Source organism: Canis aureus, unplaced genomic scaffold, assembly GCF_053574225.1.
Source record: "Canis aureus isolate CA01 unplaced genomic scaffold, VMU_Caureus_v.1.0 ptg000143l_RagTag, whole genome shotgun sequence".
In the NCBI taxonomy this organism is placed as follows: Eukaryota; Metazoa; Chordata; class Mammalia; order Carnivora; family Canidae; genus Canis; species Canis aureus.
In genome coordinates, this window is record NW_027554449.1 from 5,403 (window position 1) to 29,313 (window position 23,911).

A 23,911-nucleotide genomic window follows, 5' to 3' on the forward strand; every position below is an offset into this window, starting at 1 on the left:
TGTTTATGGAGTCGTGCGACTCATCTTGGCATTTTCAGTGCCTTGCTTTATTAATTAAGCTACATTAACTTATACTGAAATTGTAGTGTGTATAATAAATAAAATACATAGTAAATATGAGAGGAAAAAAAAAGGGGATGCTATCTATAGATAGACCACGAGATCGAATGCGTGTAAGACTGTTGTGTTAAGTTAACTAGAGTAGCAATACATTTGTATACAATTTAAATAAAGCTTGTGAGTATTGTATGCACTTAGTCCTGTTTTTGGGGTTTGGCAGGACATAAATAAGTGTATAATAGATGACATGAGTTTATGGGGGGTAAGGGGGGTTTGTATAAGTTAACTTAATGTCTTGCGCGTGTACGTACGTGTACACACGTGTACGTACGTGTACACACGTGTACGTACGTGTACACACGTGTACGTACGTGTACACACGTGTACGTACGTGTACACACGTGTACGTACGTGTACACACGTGTACGTACGTGTACACACGTGTACGTACGTGTACACACGTGTACGTACGTGTACACACGTGTACGTACGTGTACACACGTGTACGTACGTGTACACACGTGTACGTACGTGTACACACGTGTACGTACGTGTACACACGTGTACGTACGTGTACACACGTGTACGTACGTGTACACACGTGTACGTACGTGTACACACGTGTGTCCTAGAATTATATGTCCTGAAACCATTGACTGAATAGCACCTTGATTTTATGCGTGAGTTGATAAATGATAATGAATAAGTCCAGCTACAAGTTATTTGACTGCATTAGGGCCGCGACGGGCATATTCCCTGAGAGCAGAAGATAAGTTAGAGTTAGTGCCGTTGCGGTCATAGATGAGTGATAGCAGATTCCCCCCCTAAAAATAAAAGATACCAAATGCATGACACCACAGTTATGTGTGATCATGGGCTGATTAGTCACTAGTCCATCGAGATGTCCCATTTGCGAGAATTAGTAGGATTGGAATAAATAGAGTCATGGCCCTGAGGTAAGAACCAGATGCCAGGTATAGTTTCATGATAGTAACCCCCACATTAGCATGGGCCCGGAGCGAGAAGAGTGACATTACAGGCAAGGATTGATGGTTTCTCGAGGCATGGTGATTAAGCCCTTATTGGACTAAGTGATATGCATCTAGTTACTGTTGAGGATCAATGGGTTGTGGAATTGGACTAGACATGTCCTATGTAAAGATATAATATCATGTACATGCTTATATGCATGGGGCAAGCCATTAATGCACGACGTACATAGGGGAGGGAAAGAAGGATTTTTTGGAGATACTGACATAGCACAGTAGAGGTGGTCCAATATATGAATGTAGGGGGTGTCAGGGAATAGTTTAAGAAGAATTTCAGCTTTGGGTGCTGATGGTGGAGCAAGAGCTTCTTCCTTGAGTCTTAGGGAGGGCGACTACTCTCCATTTTTGGTTTACAAGACCAAGGTAATGATTATACTACAAAGACTCTTCATTTTAGAAGATTATTTTCGATAACGCTAATTGTTGGCATTAGAATCAATAGGATGGTGAAATATAGAATTGAGGCGACCTGTCCGATAATGATGAAAGGGTGTTCAACTGGCTGTCCTCCAATCCAAGTTAAAGTGAGAAGATCGGCGACTAAAAGTCAGAATAGGCATTGGCTGAGGGGTCGGAATATTATACTGCGTTGCTTAGATGTGTGGAGGAATGGAATGAATGCTAAAATTAGGATGGAGAATACTAGGGCGAGTACACCTCCTAATTTATTAGGGATAGATCGTAGGATGGCATAGGCGAATAGGAAGTATCATTCAGGTTTGATATGTGGAGGGGTGTTTAGGGGGTTTGCAGGGGTGTAGTTGTCTGGATCTCCTAATAGGTCTGGTGAAAATAAAACTAGTGATATTAAGACTAGGAGCAGGAGTAGGATTCCTAGGATATCTTTAATTGTGTAGTAGGGGTGAAACGGAATTTTGTCTGAGTCTGATGTGATTCCTGAGGGGTTGTTGGATCCGGTTTCGTGTAGAAATAGGAGGTGTACTATTGCTAGAGCTGCGATGATGAATGGAAAGATAAAATGAAATGCAAAGAATCGTGTTAAGGTTGCTTTGTCTACTGAGAAGCCACCTCAGATTCACTCTACTAAGTTGGTTCCGATATAGGGGATGGCGGAGAGAAGGTTAGTGATTACAGTTGCCCCTCAAAATGATATTTGTCCTCACGGCAGTACATAGCCTATGAATGCTGTGGCTATGGTTGCGAATAGTAGTACAATTCCAATGTTTCATGTTTCTATGAATACATAGGATCCATAGTATAGGCCTCGTCCCACATGTATGAATAGGCAGATGAAGAATATGGAAGCGCCATTTGCATGTATATAGCGGATAATTCAGCCGTAGTTAACGTCTCGACAGATGTGGGTGACCGATGAAAAAGCTGTGGCCGTGTCCGATGTGTAGTGTATAGCTAGAAATAAACCTGTTAGAATCTGTAGAATCAAGCATACTCCTAATAAGGACCCGAAATTCCATCAAGCAGAGATGTTAGATGGCGCTGGGAGGTCAATGAATGAATTGTTGACAATTTTGGCTAGTGGGTGGGTTTTTCGAATGTTGGTCATTAATGTTCTTATAGTTGAAATACAACGATGATTTTTCATGTCATTAGTCATGGTTAAATTCCATGTAGGAATAATGATAACATACATTGTATTTATTTTAAGTATCGTTTTTGTGATGAGTTTTGTGGGTTTTGCCACTAAACCATCTCCTATTTATGGTGGGCTTGTGCTAATTATTAGCGGTGGGATTGGTTGTGCGATTGTTCTGAATTTTGGGGGTTCTTTTTTAGGGCTGATAGTGTTTTTAATTTATTTGGGGGGTATATTAGTAGTATTTGGTTATACAACTGCTATGGCTACTGAGCAATACCCTGAGGTGTGAGTTTCAAATAAGGCTGTTCTAGCGGCTTTTATTACTGGTCTATTGTCTGAGTTGTTGACTGCTTGCTATATTTTGAAGGATGATGAGGTGGAGGTAGTATTAAAGTTTAATGGAATAGGGGATTGGGTAATTTATGATACGGGGGACTCTGGGTTTTTTAGTGAAGAGGCTATGGGTATTGCGGCTTTATATAGTTATGGAACCTGGTTGGTGATTGTTACAGGTTGGTCGCTGTTAACTGGTGTGTTGGTTATCATGGAAGTTACCCGTGGTAATTAAGGATTAGTAGGCTGAGAATTATAGTTAGTATGAACGATAGGAAATAGAGCTTGATGAGACCCTTTTGATTTGAAATAAGGGTAGAAGATTTTATTTGGAAATACGAGATTGATTTGGGTAGGATGTTTTCTAGTCAGATGGAGTCCAGAAGTATAGATGCTGATTTCTGGCTGATGGTTAAACTTGTTTTAGGTGTGAGGCGGTGCATAATGGTTGGATAATAGCCAAGGAGGGTGGAAAATTTAAAGTAATTAGATGGATAGTTAAATTTGAGTCCTTGTATGGTAAGGTTTAGTTCTAGTGCCAGGATGAAACCCAAGATAGTTACTGCAAGGGCTATCATTTTTAGATAATGAGGCATAGTTATCTGTGGGATGGTGGTGGGTGTGATGCTGTGGGAGATAATGTATCCTGCAAATACACTTCCGATAAGGAGTCGTTTAATAGAGTTAATTAGGAGAGGATTATTCTCGTTGATAAGGATTATAGGGGAGAAGCGGGGCTGGCCTAGTAGAGCGAAGAATATAATTCGGGTGCTGTAGGCAGCGGTTAGGGATGTGGCAACGAGTGTAATTAAGAGGGCTCAGGCGTTGGTATTCGACGTGTTAGCGGACTCGATGATCAGGTCTTTGGAGTAGAATCCTGTAAGGAAAGGTATGCCTGTTAATGCGAGGCTTCCGACAATCAGGGAAGTTGTGGTGAAGGGAAGGACTTTAAATAGGCCACCTATCTTTCGAATGTCTTGTTCATCGTTTAGGCTGTGGATAATTGACCCTGAACATATGAATAACATAGCTTTAAAAAATGCGTGAGTGCAGATGTGTAAGAAGGCTAGGTAAGGCTGGTTAATGCCAATTGTTACTATTATTAGGCCTAGTTGGCTTGAGGTAGAGAACGCTACAATTTTTTTGATATCGTTCTGTGTAAGAGCGCAGATTGCAGTAAATAGTGTAGTAATAGCCCCTAAGCATAAAGTGAGGGTTTGAATAGTTTGATTATGCTCTATTAGTGGATGAAAGCGGATAAGAAGAAATACTCCTGCTACAACTATTGTGCTTGAGTGAAGTAGGGCTGATACAGGAGTGGGGCCTTCTATGGCTGAGGGGAGTCAGGGATGTAAGCCGAATTGAGCAGATTTACCGGTAGCTGCTAATAGTAAGCCAAGTAGCGGCAAATTAAAATTATCGTTTGTTGTAATAAAGATTTGTTGAAGGTCTCATGTGTTTAAGTTCAATAGAAACCATGCTATGGTTATAATGAAGCCTACATCTCCAATACGGTTATAGAGGATAGCTTGTAGGGCAGCTGTATTTGCATCGGTTCGGCCGTATCATCATCCAATAAGTAAAAATGATATAATGCCAACTCCTTCTCAGCCAATGAATAGTTGGAATATGTTGTTTGCGGTGACTAAGACTATTATAGTAATAAGAAATAAGAGAAGATACTTGAAAAATCGGTTAATATAAGGATCGGAGTGTATATATCATATAGAAAACTCTATAATAGACCACGTGACAAAAAGGGCTACGGGCACAAAGATTATTGAGAAGTAGTCTAATTTAAAACTCATGGATAGTTTTATGGTCTGGATTGTTATTCAATGTCAGTTTGAAACAATTGTTTCCTGTCCTGAGTAGATGAATATTATTGTGGGAATTATGCTAATTATGAATGCGTAAGAAGTAGCGGTTTTTACATAGTATGGGTATAGCTTATTTTTGTAGAGTTTAGTAGAGGTTATAATGATGGGCAAAGTAAGAATGACTAGAGCTGTGATTATGCATGAAGTAAATATATTTATTACTTTTATTTGGAGTTGCACCAATTTTTTGGTTCCTAAGACCAATGGATTACTTCTATCCTATAAAAGTTGAAAAAGCCATGTTCTTATACATGGGAGCATGAGTTAGCAGTTCTTGCAGTACTTTTTCGGTAAGCAAAAAGGTTTGAGCTTTTATTATTAGATTCACAATCTAATGTTTTTGTTAAACTATGCTTACAGTAGATGGGACCGAGAATAATTTTAGGGTTAAGGGATAGGAGGAGTAGAGGCAGTAGATGCAAGGTTATTAGGGCATTTTCTCGTGTGAATGACGGTTTGATATTTTTGATATGGTGGGAATATTTACCACGCTGTGTGGTGATTAGTATATAAAGTGAGTATAGGGCAGTGATGGTGATGTTAATTCCTATTAGAATAATAGTAATGTTGGATCATGAGAATGAGGATATCACTACAAATAGTTCTCCGATAAGATTAATTGTTGGAGGAAGAGCCAGATTTGTGAGGCTTGCTAATAACCATCAGGCTGCTATCAGGGGAAGGAGGGTTTGAAGTCCTCGTGCGAGAATCATAGTACGGCTATGGATTCGTTCGTAATTGGAGTTGGCTAAGCAGAATAGCATCGAGGATGTTAAACCATGGGCAATTATTAGGGCTGTTGCACCTATATAACTTCATGGTGTTTGAATAAGAACCGCTACAATAACGAGTGCCATATGACTAACTGAGGAGTATGCAATTAGGGATTTTAGATCTGTTTGACGGAGACAGATAGAGCTTGTTATGATTATGCCTCATAGAGATAATATTATGAAAGGATACGCTATGAAGTTGGTCAGGGGGTTTAGTAGGGTTGTAATTCGTATCATGCCATAGCCTCCTAATTTCAGGAGTACGGCGGCAAGTACCATGGAGCCGGCAATAGGGGCCTCTACGTGTGCTTTTGGTAGTCACAAGTGGAGGCCGTATAGAGGTATCTTTACTATGAATGCTATCATGCATGCCAATCATAAGAAAACATTAGATCAGGAGTTTGGCAGAGGTTGAATTCAGTATTGAATTATGAGAAAATTTAGGGAGCCCATGAAATTGTGGATGTAAAGGAGAGCTACTAGGAGTGGGAGAGATCCTATTAAAGTATAAAATAAGAAGTAGAGCCCTGCGTTTAGTCGTTCAGTTTGATTCCCCCATCGGGTAATAATGATCAGGGTTGGGATTAGTGTTGCCTCAAATAGGATGTAAAAGAAGATAAGTTCAGAGGCGGTGAAAGTTATAATTAGGAACAACTGGAGAAGAATCAGTATTGAAATATATAGTTTTTTTCGAGTTAAGGGTTCTTTTGATAAATGGTGTTGGCTTGCTATAAGTATAAGGGGTAGAAGTCATGTTGTAAGTGCTAGTAGCGGTGCTGATAGGGAGTCAGAGAAAAATATTAAGGAGGGGTTCAATGTATTATCATTTGGTTGATTCAGGTAGAATAAGCTGATTAAGCTGATTAGCAAACCATATGTTGTCGTGTTAATTCAGATTATGTTAGGCTTTGATACTCATGTAAGGGGGATCAGTATGATAGTGGGGATGATAATTTTTAGCATTGTAAGAGGTTTAGGTTTTGTACGTAATCAGTCCCGTAGGTGTTAGATACTATAACTAGTAGAGATAGTCCTAATGCTGCTTCGCAGGCAGCAAATACTAGTAGTACGATTGGTATCATGCTGGCTAATGTAAGGTGGTTGTTGAGAATAGTTACAGATATTATTACAAATAGTGATAATATTATGCCCTCTAAGCATAGTAGCGATGATATTAGGTGTGATCGATAAACAAGTATACCTATTAGAGAAAGAATGAATGCCAGAAAGATATTAATATATACTATGGACATATGATAATTATGAGATAAATCATAATCTAATGAGTCGAAATCATTTGTTTTGGCTTAAACTAATTATCATATTCGGTTCATTCTAGCCCCTTTTCGGTTCATTCGTACGCTAGGCTTGCAGCTAGGAGGGAGATTAGTAGGAGTGCTATGATAAGTATTGTTGTCAACTTGTTGGTTTGTGACGCTCAGGGAAGTGGGAGTAGGAGTGCGATTTCTAGGTCGAAAAGCAGGAATGTGATGGCAACTAGGAAGAATTTTATAGAGAAAGGTAGGCGAGCAGATCCCATGGGGTCAAAACCACATTCGTAGGGGCTTGTCTTGTCTGTATAAATATTTAGTTGGGGAAGTCAGAATGCGATTAGTACAAGTAAGGACGCTAGGGTTACATTAGTTATCAAGGTTAGTATTACGTTTATTACTTCTTTCCAGGTTGATCTGGAGCTAACTGATTGGAAGTCAATTGTACTAGTTATACTAAAGAAATAGGATCCTCATCAATAAATAGATACATATAAGAATAGTCAGACTACATCAACAAAGTGTCAATATCATGCAGCGGCTTCAAATCCGAAGTGGTGGTTTGATGTGAAGTGGTAGTATAGTTGTCGGAGAAAGCACACGATAAGGAATGTGGAGCCAATAATTACATGTAGTCCGTGAAACCCAGTAGCTATAAAAAAGGTAGATCCGTACACTCCGTCGGAGATTGTAAAAGATGTCTCGTAGTATTCGGAGGCCTGTAATAGTGTAAAATATACGCCTAAGGAGATTGTAATAAATAGGCCTTGAAGTATGTGTTTACGATTGCCTTCTATTAAACTATGATGGGCTCAAGTAATAGATACTCCGGAGGCTAGGAGGACTGAGGTGTTGAGTAGAGGAACTTCTAGTGGGTTAAGAGGAATAATGCCGGTGGGAGGTCAGCAACCTCCAAGTTCAGGAGTAGGGGCTAGGCTGGAATGGTAAAAGGCTCAAAAGAAGCCTGCAAAGAAAAATACTTCTGATACAATAAAAAGAACTATTCCGTACCGTAGTCCTTTTTGTACAATAGGGGTGTGATGTCCTTGGAATGTGCCTTCTCGGATCACATCTCGTCATCACTGGTATATGGTTAGCAGGTTGGTTGTGAATCCTAATGTAAGTAGGGATATTGAGTTATAGTGAAATCATATGATAAGACCCGATGTTATAAGAAGGGCAGAAAGGGCTCCTGTTAGCGGTCATGGGCTTGGGTTAACTATATGGTAAGCGTGAGTTTGGTGGGTCATTAGGTGTTGTCATGTAAGTATAGACTTACTAGTAAGGTAAAGACATAGGCTTGAATTAAGGCAACAGCAAACTCTAGAATCGTAAATAGAATTAAAATAATAAAAGTGATGAAAGCTGTGGTCGCGCTAATATTAATAAGAGCTAAGGTAGCCCCTCCAATCAAATGGATTAGGAGGTGTCCTGCAGTAATATTGGCGGTTAATCGAACGGCTAGAGCTATGGGTTGAATGAATAGACTAATAGTTTCGATGATTACTAGTATTGGAATTAGGGGAAGAGGGGTGCCTTGGGGTAGAAAGTGTGCCAAGGATGCTTTGGTCTTATAGCGGAAACCGGTAATTACTGTCCCTGCTCATAGGGGGATTGCTATTCCGAGGTTTATAGAGAGTTGTGTCGTGGGCGTAAATGAGTGGGGTAGTAGTCCAAGTAGGTTAGTTGAACCAATGAATAGAATTAGTGATATAAGTATGAGAGCTCAGGTTCGTCCCTTTTGATTATGAATTGCTAGTATTTGTTTTGATGTTAATTGAATTAATCATTGCTGAATGGAGATTAACCGATTATTGATTAGGCGATTGGGTGCTGGGAATAAAATGGAAGGGAATATGACGATCAGTACTACAATAGGGAGACCTATTATTGAGGGGGCAGCGAAAGAGGCGAATAAATTTTCGTTCATTTGTTTTCTCAAGGATTATGTTGACTAGTGATTTTAGTAGACTTGGTTATTGGGTTTTCCGGGTAGTGGTGATTTGAAATTTTTAGTTGGAATAGAATGAAGAGGGTGAGAAATATTGAAAAGATTATAATAAATCAGGTGGATGTGTCTAGCTGTGGCATTTCATTAAGGGGAGGTTAAAACTCCCAGTCTTTAACTTAAAAGGTTAATGCTTTATAGCTTCTTAATGAGTAAGTCTAGTCTAGGTTATACTATTAAGGCAGATCAGGTTTCAAAATAAGATAGGGGGACTATTTCAAGAACAATGGGTATAAAGCTATGGTTAGATCCGCAGATTTCAGAGCACTGGCCATAATACAGTCCCGGTCGTATGGCTATAAGGGTGGTTTGGTTTAGTCGTCCTGGAATAGCGTCAGTTTTTAGACCTAGTGATGGAACAGCTCATGAATGCAAAACGTCTTCTGAAGAAATAAGTATTCGGATGGTTATTTCTATTGGGAGGACAACTCGGTTGTCTACTTCTAATAGTCGGAGTTCTCCTGGCTTTAATTCTTGTGTTGGGATTATGTAGGAGTCAAAGTTTAAGTCTTCATAATCAGTATATTCATAGCTTCAGTATCATTGGTGGCCTATTGTTTTCACGGTTAAAGAGGGGTTATTGATTTCGTCTATTATATAAAGGATTCGGAGGGAAGGTAGAGCGATTAGGATTAGGATAATGGCGGGTAGGATAGTTCATACTGTTTCTACTTCCTGTGCGTCTATTGTGCTTGTATGAGTTAATTTTGTAGTCAATATTAGGGAAATGATGTAGGAACTAAAGAACTGATTAAGAATACAATTATTAGTGTATGGTCATGAAAATGAAGTAGCTCCTCTATAATAGGGGAGGTTGCGTCCTGTAATCCGAGTTGAAATGGGTACGCCATAGAGGTATATAGGGGTTTCACCTATAATTTAACCTTGACAAAGTTATGTAATATTTTACTAATACCTCCTGATTGAGAAAGACATAGTGGTTATGACATTGGCTTGAAACCAATTTTAGGGGGTTCGATTCCTTCCTTTCTTATTTTTGGATTACATATGTAGGTTCTTCGAACGTGTGATATGGAGGGGGACATCCATGTAGTCATTCAATATTAGTTGTAGTAAGTTCTACTATAGCAACTTCTCGTTTGGATGCAAAGGCCTCTCAGATTATAAAAATTATAAGCATCACCGCTGTAAGCGAGATAAACGATCCTATAGAGGAGACGGTATTTCAGGTGGTATATGCATCTGGATAGTCAGAGTACCGACGAGGTATTCCGGATAAACCTAGGAAATGCTGAGGGAAGAAAGTTATATTTACTCCCACAAATATAATTGTAAAGTGAATCTTTGCTCAAGTATCGTTAAGAGTATAACCTGAGAATAAGGGGAATCAGTGGGCAAATCCTCCCATAATGGCAAAAACTGCTCCCATTGAGAGCACATAGTGAAAATGAGCTACAACATAATACGTATCATGAAGAACGATGTCTAAGGACGAATTAGCTAGGACAATGCCTGTTAGCCCGCCTACTGTGAATAAGAAAATAAACCCTAAAGCTCATAGCATAGCTGGAGATCATTTAATATTGCCTCCGTGAAGTGTTGCCAGTCAACTAAATACTTTTACTCCTGTTGGAATAGCGATAATTATAGTGGCGGATGTGAAGTATGCTCGTGTGTCTACGTCTATTCCTACAGTAAACATATGGTGAGCTCATACGATAAAGCCTAAAAACCCAATAGATATTATTGCCCATACTATTCCTATATAGCCGAAAGGCTCTTTTTTCCCTGAGTAGTAAGTGACAATGTGAGAAATTATTCCGAACCCTGGCAGGATAAGAATGTAAACTTCAGGATGTCCGAAGAATCAGAATAAGTGTTGATATAGGATAGGGTCTCCTCCTCCAGCGGGATCGAAAAATGTCGTATTAAGATTACGGTCTGTTAAAAGTATTGTAATTCCAGCAGCCAGTACAGGCAGGGATAGTAGGAGTAGAACTGCTGTAATTAGTACTGATCATACAAATAGGGGGGTTTGATACTGGGATATTGCAGGGGGTTTTATGTTGATAATAGTAGTAATGAAATTAATTGCCCCTAAAATAGAAGAGACTCCGGCTAAATGTAAGGAGAAAATTGTAAGATCAACGGATGCTCCTGCATGGGCCAGATTGCCAGCCAGTGGGGGGTAAACGGTCCACCCCGTTCCTGCACCTGCTTCTACCATAGAAGATGCTAATAGTAGAAGAAAAGATGGAGGAAGAAGTCAGAAGCTCATGTTATTTATTCGGGGGAATGCCATGTCCGGAGCACCAATTATTAATGGCACTAGTCAGTTTCCAAAGCCCCCAATTATAATGGGCATGACTATGAAGAAGATTATTACGAAAGCATGGGCGGTTACGACGACGTTATAAATTTGATCGTCGCCTAGTAAAGTACCGGGCTGACCTAGTTCGGCTCGGATGAGGAGGCTCAAGGCAGTGCCTACTATGCCGGCTCATGCTCCAAATAGTAAGTATAAAGTACCAATATCTTTGTGATTAGTAGAGAACAGTCATCGGTTAATGAACATAGGTAAAATGGCTGATAAAAGCATTAGACTGTAAATCTAAAAATAGAGGTTTAAGTCCTCTTTTTGCCAAGCTCTGTGGTGAATTTTCATATTGAATTGCAAATTCAAAGAAGCAGCCTAGACGCCGCCGGGGCTTCTCCCGCCTTTTTTTTCTACGCGGCGGGAGAAGGTAGATTGAAGCCAGTTACTAGGGTATTTAGCTGTTAACTAAAATTTCGTGAGGTAGAAGCTCACCAATCTAGGGAGGGCTTAGCTTAATTAAAGTGTTTGATTTGCATTCAATTGATGTAAGATAGATTCTTGCAGCCCTTAGAGGTGATTTGGTCAGGGGTTAAGTGTATAGCACTTGCTTAGAGCTTTGAAGGCTCTTGGTCTGGTCTAACCTAAACTCCTAGTCCAAGACTGATAATATAGGTGTTAGCGGGAGTAGTATAGTTGAGATAATGATTAAGGGGGGTAGTAGGGTTGCCTTTTTTGTGTACTCGAATTGTCATTTTATTTTTATGTTATTTGTGGACGGGAATATGGTAAGTGCGGTGCTATATGTGAGTCGCAGGTAGAAATATAAGTTAAGTAGAGCGGTGATGGCTATTAGTGTTGGAATAATAATTATGTTATTTTTTGTTAATTCTTGAATAATTATTCATTTAGGGATGAAGCCAGATAATGGGGGTAGTCCTCCTAGGGATAATATTAAGATTAAGATTATGGAGGTGATTAGGGGAAATTTATTTCATATGTGGGATAAGGATAAGGTTGTGGTGGATGAGTTTAATATGAATAGTATGAAGGTAGATAGTGTTATTAGAATATATAAAGTTAAGTTTAGGATTATTATTGTAGGGTTGTAAATAATGATAGCGGCTATTCAGCCTATGTGGGCAATGGAGGAGTATGCTATGATTTTTCGTAGTTGAGTTTGATTTAGTCCGCCTCAGCCTCCTACTAGAACGGATGCGAGGGCTATTAGTATAAGAAGGTTGGTGTTAATTGATGGGGAGATTTGATATAGGATGGATATAGGTGCGATTTTTTGTCATGTTAGTAGGATTATTCCTGATATAAGTGTTACTCCTTGTGCTACTTCGGGAACTCAGAAGTGGAATGGAGATAGGCCTAGTTTTATTGTTAGGGCGGTGGTTATTATGATGGATGCGATGGGGTTTGAGATTTTTGAGATTACTCATTGGCCGGAGTAAAGAAGGTTAATGGTGACTCCTATTATTAGTAATATTGAGGCAGTAGCTTGTGTAAGAAAATATTTTGTAGAGGCTTCTATGGCTCGTGGATTATACTTTTTTATGAGGATAGGGATGATGGCTAGCATGTTTATTTCGAATCCAATTCAGATCAGTAATCAGTGCGAGCTTAGTATGACGATTATGGTCCCTGCCATGATAGTTGCTATAATAATAGTGAGAATAGGGGGTTTTATTAGTACGGGAAGGGTATAAACCAACATTTTCGGGGTATGGGCCCGATAGCTTAATTTAGCTGACCTTACTGTAGAATATAGTGTAAGTTTGGTAGCACGAAGATCTTTGAATTCTTAAGATTAGGTTCGAAGCCTATTATTCTAGAAATAAGAGGATTTAAACCTCTATTATTTACTCTATCAAAGTAACTCTTTTATCAGACATATTTCTTATGTTTGGGGTGGGATACTCGCGGTAATAATGGGTAAGGCAACATGTCATATGCATAGGGCTAAAGTTAGGGGTAGAAAATTTTTTCACAATAAGTGTATTAATTGATCATAGCGGAATCGAGGGTATGATGCTCGAATTCATAGGAAGCAGATAGTTAGTAAGAGGGTTTTTATAGTGAAGTTAATAGAGTAGAGTTCTGGTATAAATGGGTTGTGGAATGCACCGAAGAATAGAATTGTTGTGAGGATATTTATTATAATGATATTTGCGTACTCTGCTAGAAAGAATAGGGCAAAAGGACCCGCTGCATACTCTACGTTAAATCCAGAAACTAGTTCGGATTCTCCTTCAGTTAAGTCGAAGGGGGCTCGGTTAGTTTCTGCTAGAGTAGAAATGAATCATATCATGGCTAGGGGCCAGGCCGGAAAGATTAGTCATATATGTTCTTGGGTGATAATTAGTGTGGATAGTGTAAATGACCCGTTTATTAGGAGGACTGATAGGAGAATGATTGCTAGTGTTACTTCATATGAGATTGTTTGAGCTACTGCTCGGAGGGCTCCGATTAGAGCGTATTTGGAGTTTGAGGCTCATCCTGACCAAAGGATGGAGTATACGGCGAGACTTGATATTGCTAGTATGAATAGGACTCCTAAGTTTATATTAATGAGTGGGTAGGGCATTGGGAGAGGGATTCATATAGTTAGGGCTAGTGATAGAGCTAGAATGGGGGCTAGAATGAATATTGATATGGAGGATGTAAGTGGTCGTAGAGGTTCTTTTGTGAAGAGTTTTACTGCATCTGCGATTGGTTGAAGGAGGCCGTAGGGGCCTACGATATTAGGCCCTTTTCGAAGTTGTATGTAGCCTAAGACTTTTCGTTCAACGAGGGTGAGGAAGGCTACGGCAAGAAGGATTGGGATGATAAGAGAGATAATGTTGATAAAGAACATTTTGTTAGGGAGAGGAATTGAACCTCTGATAATAAAGGTTTAAGTTTTACGCAGTTACCGGGCTCTGCCACCCTAACAAAGCCCCTTTTCTCGGGCTTATGAGGAGATAAACTGGTTAGATTGAGTTGACTTCATCTATTAGTTTTAAGGCGCCTTTGTGAGGTAGGCCTTACATCCCTTGTCCTTTCGTACTGGGGGAGGTTATATAATAGATAGAAACCGACCTGGATTACTCCGGTCTGAACTCAGATCACGTAGGACTTTAATCGTTGAACAAACGAACCCTTAATAGCTGCTGCACCATTAGGATGTCCTGATCCAACATCGAGGTCGTAAACCCTATTGTCGATATGGACTCTTGAATAGGATTGCGCTGTTATCCCTAGGGTAACTTGTTCCGTTGATCAAAAATTATTGGATCAATAAGTGATGTTATATTTTGACTTGTGGGTCTAAATTTTAATCACTCGGGAGTTTTTTTATATTCCGAGGTCACCCCAACCTAAATTGCTAACCCACAATAATGGTGTAATGTTATGCCTTGTAGGTATTTAGTATCCATAAGTTTGGGTTAGTTAATTAAAGCTCCATAGGGTCTTCTCGTCTTATTGTGGCATTCCCGCCTCTTCACGGGAAGGTCAATTTCACTGATTGGGAATAAGAGACAGTTAAACCCTCGTGTGGCCATTCATACAAGTCCTTATTTAGAGAACAAATGATTATGCTACCTTTGCACGGTCAGGATACCGCGGCCGTTAAACAAGTGTCACTGGGCAGGCAGTGCCTCCAATACTAGAAATGCTGGAGGTGATGTTTTTGGTAAACAGGCGGGGTTTGTGTTTGCCGAGTTCCTTTTACTCCTTTTAATCTTTCCTTAAATGCATGCCTGTGTTGGGTTAACAATAGGGTAGATAAGTATTTCATTTTTGGGTTGATATTATCAGATTGTTAACTATCAGTGGTCTATCCGTTTCTGATATAAGCTTATGCGGGGAGAAAATAGTTCTTGTTACTCATACTAGCATTGTTGCTTCTATATTTAAATAGAATGGCCCAGGAGGTATAATTAGGAGTTGATGTAATATGATTGGGATTAAGTTATATTGTTTGTTGAGCTGGAACGCTTTCTCAATTGGTGGCTGCTTTTAAGCCAACTATGGTGATGTTAGTATATACTCTCTAATAAAGGTTGTATCCTGATTCTAAGAAGCTGTACCTTCTTAGACTATATTTTAAATTTACATTAAAATTTTGTTTTTTTTTAGGTAAATTTAAAGTTGAACTAAAATTCTGTTTGTGGGCAACCAGCTATCACCAGGCTCGTTAGGCTTTTCACCTCTACCCACAAATCTTCTCACTATTTTGCTACATAGATGAGTTGATCCTTTTAGATTGTTTATGGGTAGCTCGTCTGGTTTCGGGGAGCTTAGCTTAAGTTCTCTTTGTTAAGTCGTTTCTGGCTAGTTCATTATGCAAAAGGTAAAAGGGGTAATCTTTGCTGTTTAATACTGTTAAGATGTCTTTCATCATTCCCTTACGGTACTATCTCTATCGCTCCAATTAAAATTTCTATCTCCTATACTTTTATTATTTAACTAAATGTTTTACTTTATATGTCTGTGATACTTAAGTTTGGGGTTAGTTGGGCTAGCTTTTGTTCAAAGTGGTCATAAGTAATGAAATCTTCTGGGTGTAGGCCAGACGCTTTAGTTAAGCTACACTTTGATTAATCCAAGCACACCTTCCGGTATGCTTACCTTGTTACGACTTGTCTCCTCTTGTGTCTTAGTTAAGTTAATATGGTTATGGTTGTGTCTTATTACTTGAGGAGGGTGACGGGCGGTGTGTGCGTGCTTCATGGCCCTATTCAATTAAGCTCTCTATTCTTAATTTACTACTAAATCCTCCTTCAGTTTTTAATTTCATAAAAACGTTCGTGGAATGTTCTTGGGTAGAAAATGTAGCCCATTTCTTCCCACCCCATAAGTTACACCTTGACCTAACTTTTTTATGTAAAATGATTGTGCTTACTATTCTACCTTTTGAGGGTTTGCTGAAGATGGCGGTATATAGACTGAATTAGCAAAGGGTGGTGAGGTTTATCGGGGTTTATCGATTATAGAACAGGCTCCTCTAGAGGGATATAAAGCACCGCCAAGTCCTTTGAGTTTTAAGCTATTGCTAGTAGTCCTCTGGCGAATTATTTTGTTGTAAAATTATCTATGTTTAGGGCTAAGCATAGTGGGGTATCTAATCCCAGTTTGGGTCTTAGCTATCGTGTAGTCAGATTATTATAAAGTCACTTTCGTGGTCTATTTTATGGTAACTGTAGCTTTTTACGGCTTAGTTAAGTTTTAACTTTAGTGCAAAGGTATCTTAAACACGCTTTACGCCGTGGGCCTATTAGTTTGGGTTAATCGTATGACCGCGGTGGCTGGCACGAAATTTACCAACCCTTTTTAGTATGGCTTAGTCAAACTTTCGTTTATGGCTTAATTTTTATCACTGCTGTATCCCGTGGGGGTGTGGCTTAGCAAGGTGTTATGAGCTACTTAAGAGTGTGCTTGATACCTGCTCCTTTAGATCACTGCTGATTTTAAGGGCATTCTCACTGGGGCGTGGAGACTTGCATGTGTAAGTCTACTAAGAACTAATAGGAAGGCTAGGACCAAACCTTTGTGTTTATGGAGTCGTGCGACTCATCTTGGCATTTTCAGTGCCTTGCTTTATTAATTAAGCTACATTAACTTATACTGAAATTGTAGTGTGTATAATAAATAAAATACATAGTAAATATGAGAGGAAAAAAAAAGGGGATGCTATCTATAGATAGACCACGAGATCGAATGCGTGTAAGACTGTTGTGTTAAGTTAACTAGAGTAGCAATACATTTGTATACAATTTAAATAAAGCTTGTGAGTATTGTATGCACTTAGTCCTGTTTTTGGGGTTTGGCAGGACATAAATAAGTGTATAATAGATGACATGAGTTTATGGGGGGTAAGGGGGGTTTGTATAAGTTAACTTAATGTCTTGCGCGTGTACGTACGTGTACACACGTGTACGTACGTGTACACACGTGTACGTACGTGTACACACGTGTACGTACGTGTACACACGTGTACGTACGTGTACACACGTGTACGTACGTGTACACACGTGTACGTACGTGTACACACGTGTACGTACGTGTACGTACGTGTACGTACGTGTACGTACGTGTACACACGTGTACGTACGTGTACACACGTGTACGTACGTGTACACACGTGTACGTACGTGTACACACGTGTACGTACGTGTACACACGTGTACGTACGTGTACACACGTGTGTCCTAGAATTATATGTCCTGAAACCATTGACTGAATAGCACCTTGATTTTATGCGTGAGTTGATAAATGATAATGAATAAGTCCAGCTACAAGTTATTTGACTGCATTAGGGCCGCGACGGGCATATTCCCTGAGAGCAGAAGATAAGTTAGAGTTAGTGCCGTTGCGGTCATAGATGAGTGATAGCAGATTCCCCCCCTAAAAATAAAAGATACCAAATGCATGACACCACAGTTATGTGTGATCATGGGCTGATTAGTCACTAGTCCATCGAGATGTCCCATTTGCGAGAATTAGTAGGATTGGAATAAATAGAGTCATGGCCCTGAGGTAAGAACCAGATGCCAGGTATAGTTTCATGATAGTAACCCCCACATTAGCATGGGCCCGGAGCGAGAAGAGTGACATTACAGGCAAGGATTGATGGTTTCTCGAGGCATGGTGATTAAGCCCTTATTGGACTAAGTGATATGCATCTAGTTACTGTTGAGGATCAATGGGTTGTGGAATTGGACTAGACATGTCCTATGTAAAGATATAATATCATGTACATGCTTATATGCATGGGGCAAGCCATTAATGCACGACGTACATAGGGGAGGGAAAGAAGGATTTTTTGGAGATACTGACATAGCACAGTAGAGGTGGTCCAATATATGAATGTAGGGGGTGTCAGGGAATAGTTTAAGAAGAATTTCAGCTTTGGGTGCTGATGGTGGAGCAAGAGCTTCTTCCTTGAGTCTTAGGGAGGGCGACTACTCTCCATTTTTGGTTTACAAGACCAAGGTAATGATTATACTACAAAGACTCTTCATTTTAGAAGATTATTTTCGATAACGCTAATTGTTGGCATTAGAATCAATAGGATGGTGAAATATAGAATTGAGGCGACCTGTCCGATAATGATGAAAGGGTGTTCAACTGGCTGTCCTCCAATCCAAGTTAAAGTGAGAAGATCGGCGACTAAAAGTCAGAATAGGCATTGGCTGAGGGGTCGGAATATTATACTGCGTTGCTTAGATGTGTGGAGGAATGGAATGAATGCTAAAATTAGGATGGAGAATACTAGGGCGAGTACACCTCCTAATTTATTAGGGATAGATCGTAGGATGGCATAGGCGAATAGGAAGTATCATTCAGGTTTGATATGTGGAGGGGTGTTTAGGGGGTTTGCAGGGGTGTAGTTGTCTGGATCTCCTAATAGGTCTGGTGAAAATAAAACTAGTGATATTAAGACTAGGAGCAGGAGTAGGATTCCTAGGATATCTTTAATTGTGTAGTAGGGGTGAAACGGAATTTTGTCTGAGTCTGATGTGATTCCTGAGGGGTTGTTGGATCCGGTTTCGTGTAGAAATAGGAGGTGTACTATTGCTAGAGCTGCGATGATGAATGGAAAGATAAAATGAAATGCAAAGAATCGTGTTAAGGTTGCTTTGTCTACTGAGAAGCCACCTCAGATTCACTCTACTAAGTTGGTTCCGATATAGGGGATGGCGGAGAGAAGGTTAGTGATTACAGTTGCCCCTCAAAATGATATTTGTCCTCACGGCAGTACATAGCCTATGAATGCTGTGGCTATGGTTGCGAATAGTAGTACAATTCCAATGTTTCATGTTTCTATGAATACATAGGATCCATAGTATAGGCCTCGTCCCACATGTATGAATAGGCAGATGAAGAATATGGAAGCGCCATTTGCATGTATATAGCGGATAATTCAGCCGTAGTTAACGTCTCGACAGATGTGGGTGACCGATGAAAAAGCTGTGGCCGTGTCCGATGTGTAGTGTATAGCTAGAAATAAACCTGTTAGAATCTGTAGAATCAAGCATACTCCTAATAAGGACCCGAAATTCCATCAAGCAGAGATGTTAGATGGCGCTGGGAGGTCAATGAATGAATTGTTGACAATTTTGGCTAGTGGGTGGGTTTTTCGAATGTTGGTCATTAATGTTCTTATAGTTGAAATACAACGATGATTTTTCATGTCATTAGTCATGGTTAAATTCCATGTAGGAATAATGATAACATACATTGTATTTATTTTAAGTATCGTTTTTGTGATGAGTTTTGTGGGTTTTGCCACTAAACCATCTCCTATTTATGGTGGGCTTGTGCTAATTATTAGCGGTGGGATTGGTTGTGCGATTGTTCTGAATTTTGGGGGTTCTTTTTTAGGGCTGATAGTGTTTTTAATTTATTTGGGGGGTATATTAGTAGTATTTGGTTATACAACTGCTATGGCTACTGAGCAATACCCTGAGGTGTGAGTTTCAAATAAGGCTGTTCTAGCGGCTTTTATTACTGGTCTATTGTCTGAGTTGTTGACTGCTTGCTATATTTTGAAGGATGATGAGGTGGAGGTAGTATTAAAGTTTAATGGAATAGGGGATTGGGTAATTTATGATACGGGGGACTCTGGGTTTTTTAGTGAAGAGGCTATGGGTATTGCGGCTTTATATAGTTATGGAACCTGGTTGGTGATTGTTACAGGTTGGTCGCTGTTAACTGGTGTGTTGGTTATCATGGAAGTTACCCGTGGTAATTAAGGATTAGTAGGCTGAGAATTATAGTTAGTATGAACGATAGGAAATAGAGCTTGATGAGACCCTTTTGATTTGAAATAAGGGTAGAAGATTTTATTTGGAAATACGAGATTGATTTGGGTAGGATGTTTTCTAGTCAGATGGAGTCCAGAAGTATAGATGCTGATTTCTGGCTGATGGTTAAACTTGTTTTAGGTGTGAGGCGGTGCATAATGGTTGGATAATAGCCAAGGAGGGTGGAAAATTTAAAGTAATTAGATGGATAGTTAAATTTGAGTCCTTGTATGGTAAGGTTTAGTTCTAGTGCCAGGATGAAACCCAAGATAGTTACTGCAAGGGCTATCATTTTTAGATAATGAGGCATAGTTATCTGTGGGATGGTGGTGGGTGTGATGCTGTGGGAGATAATGTATCCTGCAAATACACTTCCGATAAGGAGTCGTTTAATAGAGTTAATTAGGAGAGGATTATTCTCGTTGATAAGGATTATAGGGGAGAAGCGGGGCTGGCCTAGTAGAGCGAAGAATATAATTCGGGTGCTGTAGGCAGCGGTTAGGGATGTGGCAACGAGTGTAATTAAGAGGGCTCAGGCGTTGGTATTCGACGTGTTAGCGGACTCGATGATCAGGTCTTTGGAGTAGAATCCTGTAAGGAAAGGTATGCCTGTTAATGCGAGGCTTCCGACAATCAGGGAAGTTGTGGTGAAGGGAAGGACTTTAAATAGGCCACCTATCTTTCGAATGTCTTGTTCATCGTTTAGGCTGTGGATAATTGACCCTGAACATATGAATAACATAGCTTTAAAAAATGCGTGAGTGCAGATGTGTAAGAAGGCTAGGTAAGGCTGGTTAATGCCAATTGTTACTATTATTAGGCCTAGTTGGCTTGAGGTAGAGAACGCTACAATTTTTTTGATATCGTTCTGTGTAAGAGCGCAGATTGCAGTAAATAGTGTAGTAATAGCCCCTAAGCATAAAGTGAGGGTTTGAATAGTTTGATTATGCTCTATTAGTGGATGAAAGCGGATAAGAAGAAATACTCCTGCTACAACTATTGTGCTTGAGTGAAGTAGGGCTGATACAGGAGTGGGGCCTTCTATGGCTGAGGGGAGTCAGGGATGTAAGCCGAATTGAGCAGATTTACCGGTAGCTGCTAATAGTAAGCCAAGTAGCGGCAAATTAAAATTATCGTTTGTTGTAATAAAGATTTGTTGAAGGTCTCATGTGTTTAAGTTCAATAGAAACCATGCTATGGTTATAATGAAGCCTACATCTCCAATACGGTTATAGAGGATAGCTTGTAGGGCAGCTGTATTTGCATCGGTTCGGCCGTATCATCATCCAATAAGTAAAAATGATATAATGCCAACTCCTTCTCAGCCAATGAATAGTTGGAATATGTTGTTTGCGGTGACTAAGACTATTATAGTAATAAGAAATAAGAGAAGATACTTGAAAAATCGGTTAATATAAGGATCGGAGTGTATATATCATATAGAAAACTCTATAATAGACCACGTGACAAAAAGGGCTACGGGCACAAAGATTATTGAGAAGTAGTCTAATTTAAAACTCATGGATAGTTTTATGGTCTGGATTGTTATTCAATGTCAGTTTGAAACAATTGTTTCCTGTCCTGAGTAGATGAATATTATTGTGGGAATTATGCTAATTATGAATGCGTAAGAAGTAGCGGTTTTTACATAGTATGGGTATAGCTTATTTTTGTAGAGTTTAGTAGAGGTTATAATGATGGGCAAAGTAAGAATGACTAGAGCTGTGATTATGCATGAAGTAAATATATTTATTACTTTTATTTGGAGTTGCACCAATTTTTTGGTTCCTAAGACCAATGGATTACTTCTATCCTATAAAAGTTGAAAAAGCCATGTTCTTATACATGGGAGCATGAGTTAGCAGTTCTTGCAGTACTTTTTCGGTAAGCAAAAAGGTTTGAGCTTTTATTATTAGATTCACAATCTAATGTTTTTGTTAAACTATGCTTACAGTAGATGGGACCGAGAATAATTTTAGGGTTAAGGGATAGGAGGAGTAGAGGCAGTAGATGCAAGGTTATTAGGGCATTTTCTCGTGTGAATGACGGTTTGATATTTTTGATATGGTGGGAATATTTACCACGCTGTGTGGTGATTAGTATATAAAGTGAGTATAGGGCAGTGATGGTGATGTTAATTCCTATTAGAATAATAGTAATGTTGGATCATGAGAATGAGGATATCACTACAAATAGTTCTCCGATAAGATTAATTGTTGGAGGAAGAGCCAGATTTGTGAGGCTTGCTAATAACCATCAGGCTGCTATCAGGGGAAGGAGGGTTTGAAGTCCTCGTGCGAGAATCATAGTACGGCTATGGATTCGTTCGTAATTGGAGTTGGCTAAGCAGAATAGCATCGAGGATGTTAAACCATGGGCAATTATTAGGGCTGTTGCACCTATATAACTTCATGGTGTTTGAATAAGAACCGCTACAATAACGAGTGCCATATGACTAACTGAGGAGTATGCAATTAGGGATTTTAGATCTGTTTGACGGAGACAGATAGAGCTTGTTATGATTATGCCTCATAGAGATAATATTATGAAAGGATACGCTATGAAGTTGGTCAGGGGGTTTAGTAGGGTTGTAATTCGTATCATGCCATAGCCTCCTAATTTCAGGAGTACGGCGGCAAGTACCATGGAGCCGGCAATAGGGGCCTCTACGTGTGCTTTTGGTAGTCACAAGTGGAGGCCGTATAGAGGTATCTTTACTATGAATGCTATCATGCATGCCAATCATAAGAAAACATTAGATCAGGAGTTTGGCAGAGGTTGAATTCAGTATTGAATTATGAGAAAATTTAGGGAGCCCATGAAATTGTGGATGTAAAGGAGAGCTACTAGGAGTGGGAGAGATCCTATTAAAGTATAAAATAAGAAGTAGAGCCCTGCGTTTAGTCGTTCAGTTTGATTCCCCCATCGGGTAATAATGATCAGGGTTGGGATTAGTGTTGCCTCAAATAGGATGTAAAAGAAGATAAGTTCAGAGGCGGTGAAAGTTATAATTAGGAACAACTGGAGAAGAATCAGTATTGAAATATATAGTTTTTTTCGAGTTAAGGGTTCTTTTGATAAATGGTGTTGGCTTGCTATAAGTATAAGGGGTAGAAGTCATGTTGTAAGTGCTAGTAGCGGTGCTGATAGGGAGTCAGAGAAAAATATTAAGGAGGGGTTCAATGTATTATCATTTGGTTGATTCAGGTAGAATAAGCTGATTAAGCTGATTAGCAAACCATATGTTGTCGTGTTAATTCAGATTATGTTAGGCTTTGATACTCATGTAAGGGGGATCAGTATGATAGTGGGGATGATAATTTTTAGCATTGTAAGAGGTTTAGGTTTTGTACGTAATCAGTCCCGTAGGTGTTAGATACTATAACTAGTAGAGATAGTCCTAATGCTGCTTCGCAGGCAGCAAATACTAGTAGTACGATTGGTATCATGCTGGCTAATGTAAGGTGGTTGTTGAGAATAGTTACAGATATTATTACAAATAGTGATAATATTATGCCCTCTAAGCATAGTAGCGATGATATTAGGTGTGATCGATAAACAAGTATACCTATTAGAGAAAGAATGAATGCCAGAAAGATATTAATATATACTATGGACATATGATAATTATGAGATAAATCATAATCTAATGAGTCGAAATCATTTGTTTTGGCTTAAACTAATTATCATATTCGGTTCATTCTAGCCCCTTTTCGGTTCATTCGTACGCTAGGCTTGCAGCTAGGAGGGAGATTAGTAGGAGTGCTATGATAAGTATTGTTGTCAACTTGTTGGTTTGTGACGCTCAGGGAAGTGGGAGTAGGAGTGCGATTTCTAGGTCGAAAAGCAGGAATGTGATGGCAACTAGGAAGAATTTTATAGAGAAAGGTAGGCGAGCAGATCCCA

At 39.5% G+C, this 23,911-nt stretch overlaps 1 pseudogene; it reads right to left on the bottom strand.

Annotated features, from left to right (window-relative positions):
- Window positions 1-15,794: 15,794 nt before the first annotated feature.
- LOC144309670 (18S ribosomal RNA) lies at window positions 15,795-16,749 on the bottom strand (annotated as a pseudogene).
- Between the last annotated feature and the right edge of the window lie 7,162 nt (window positions 16,750-23,911).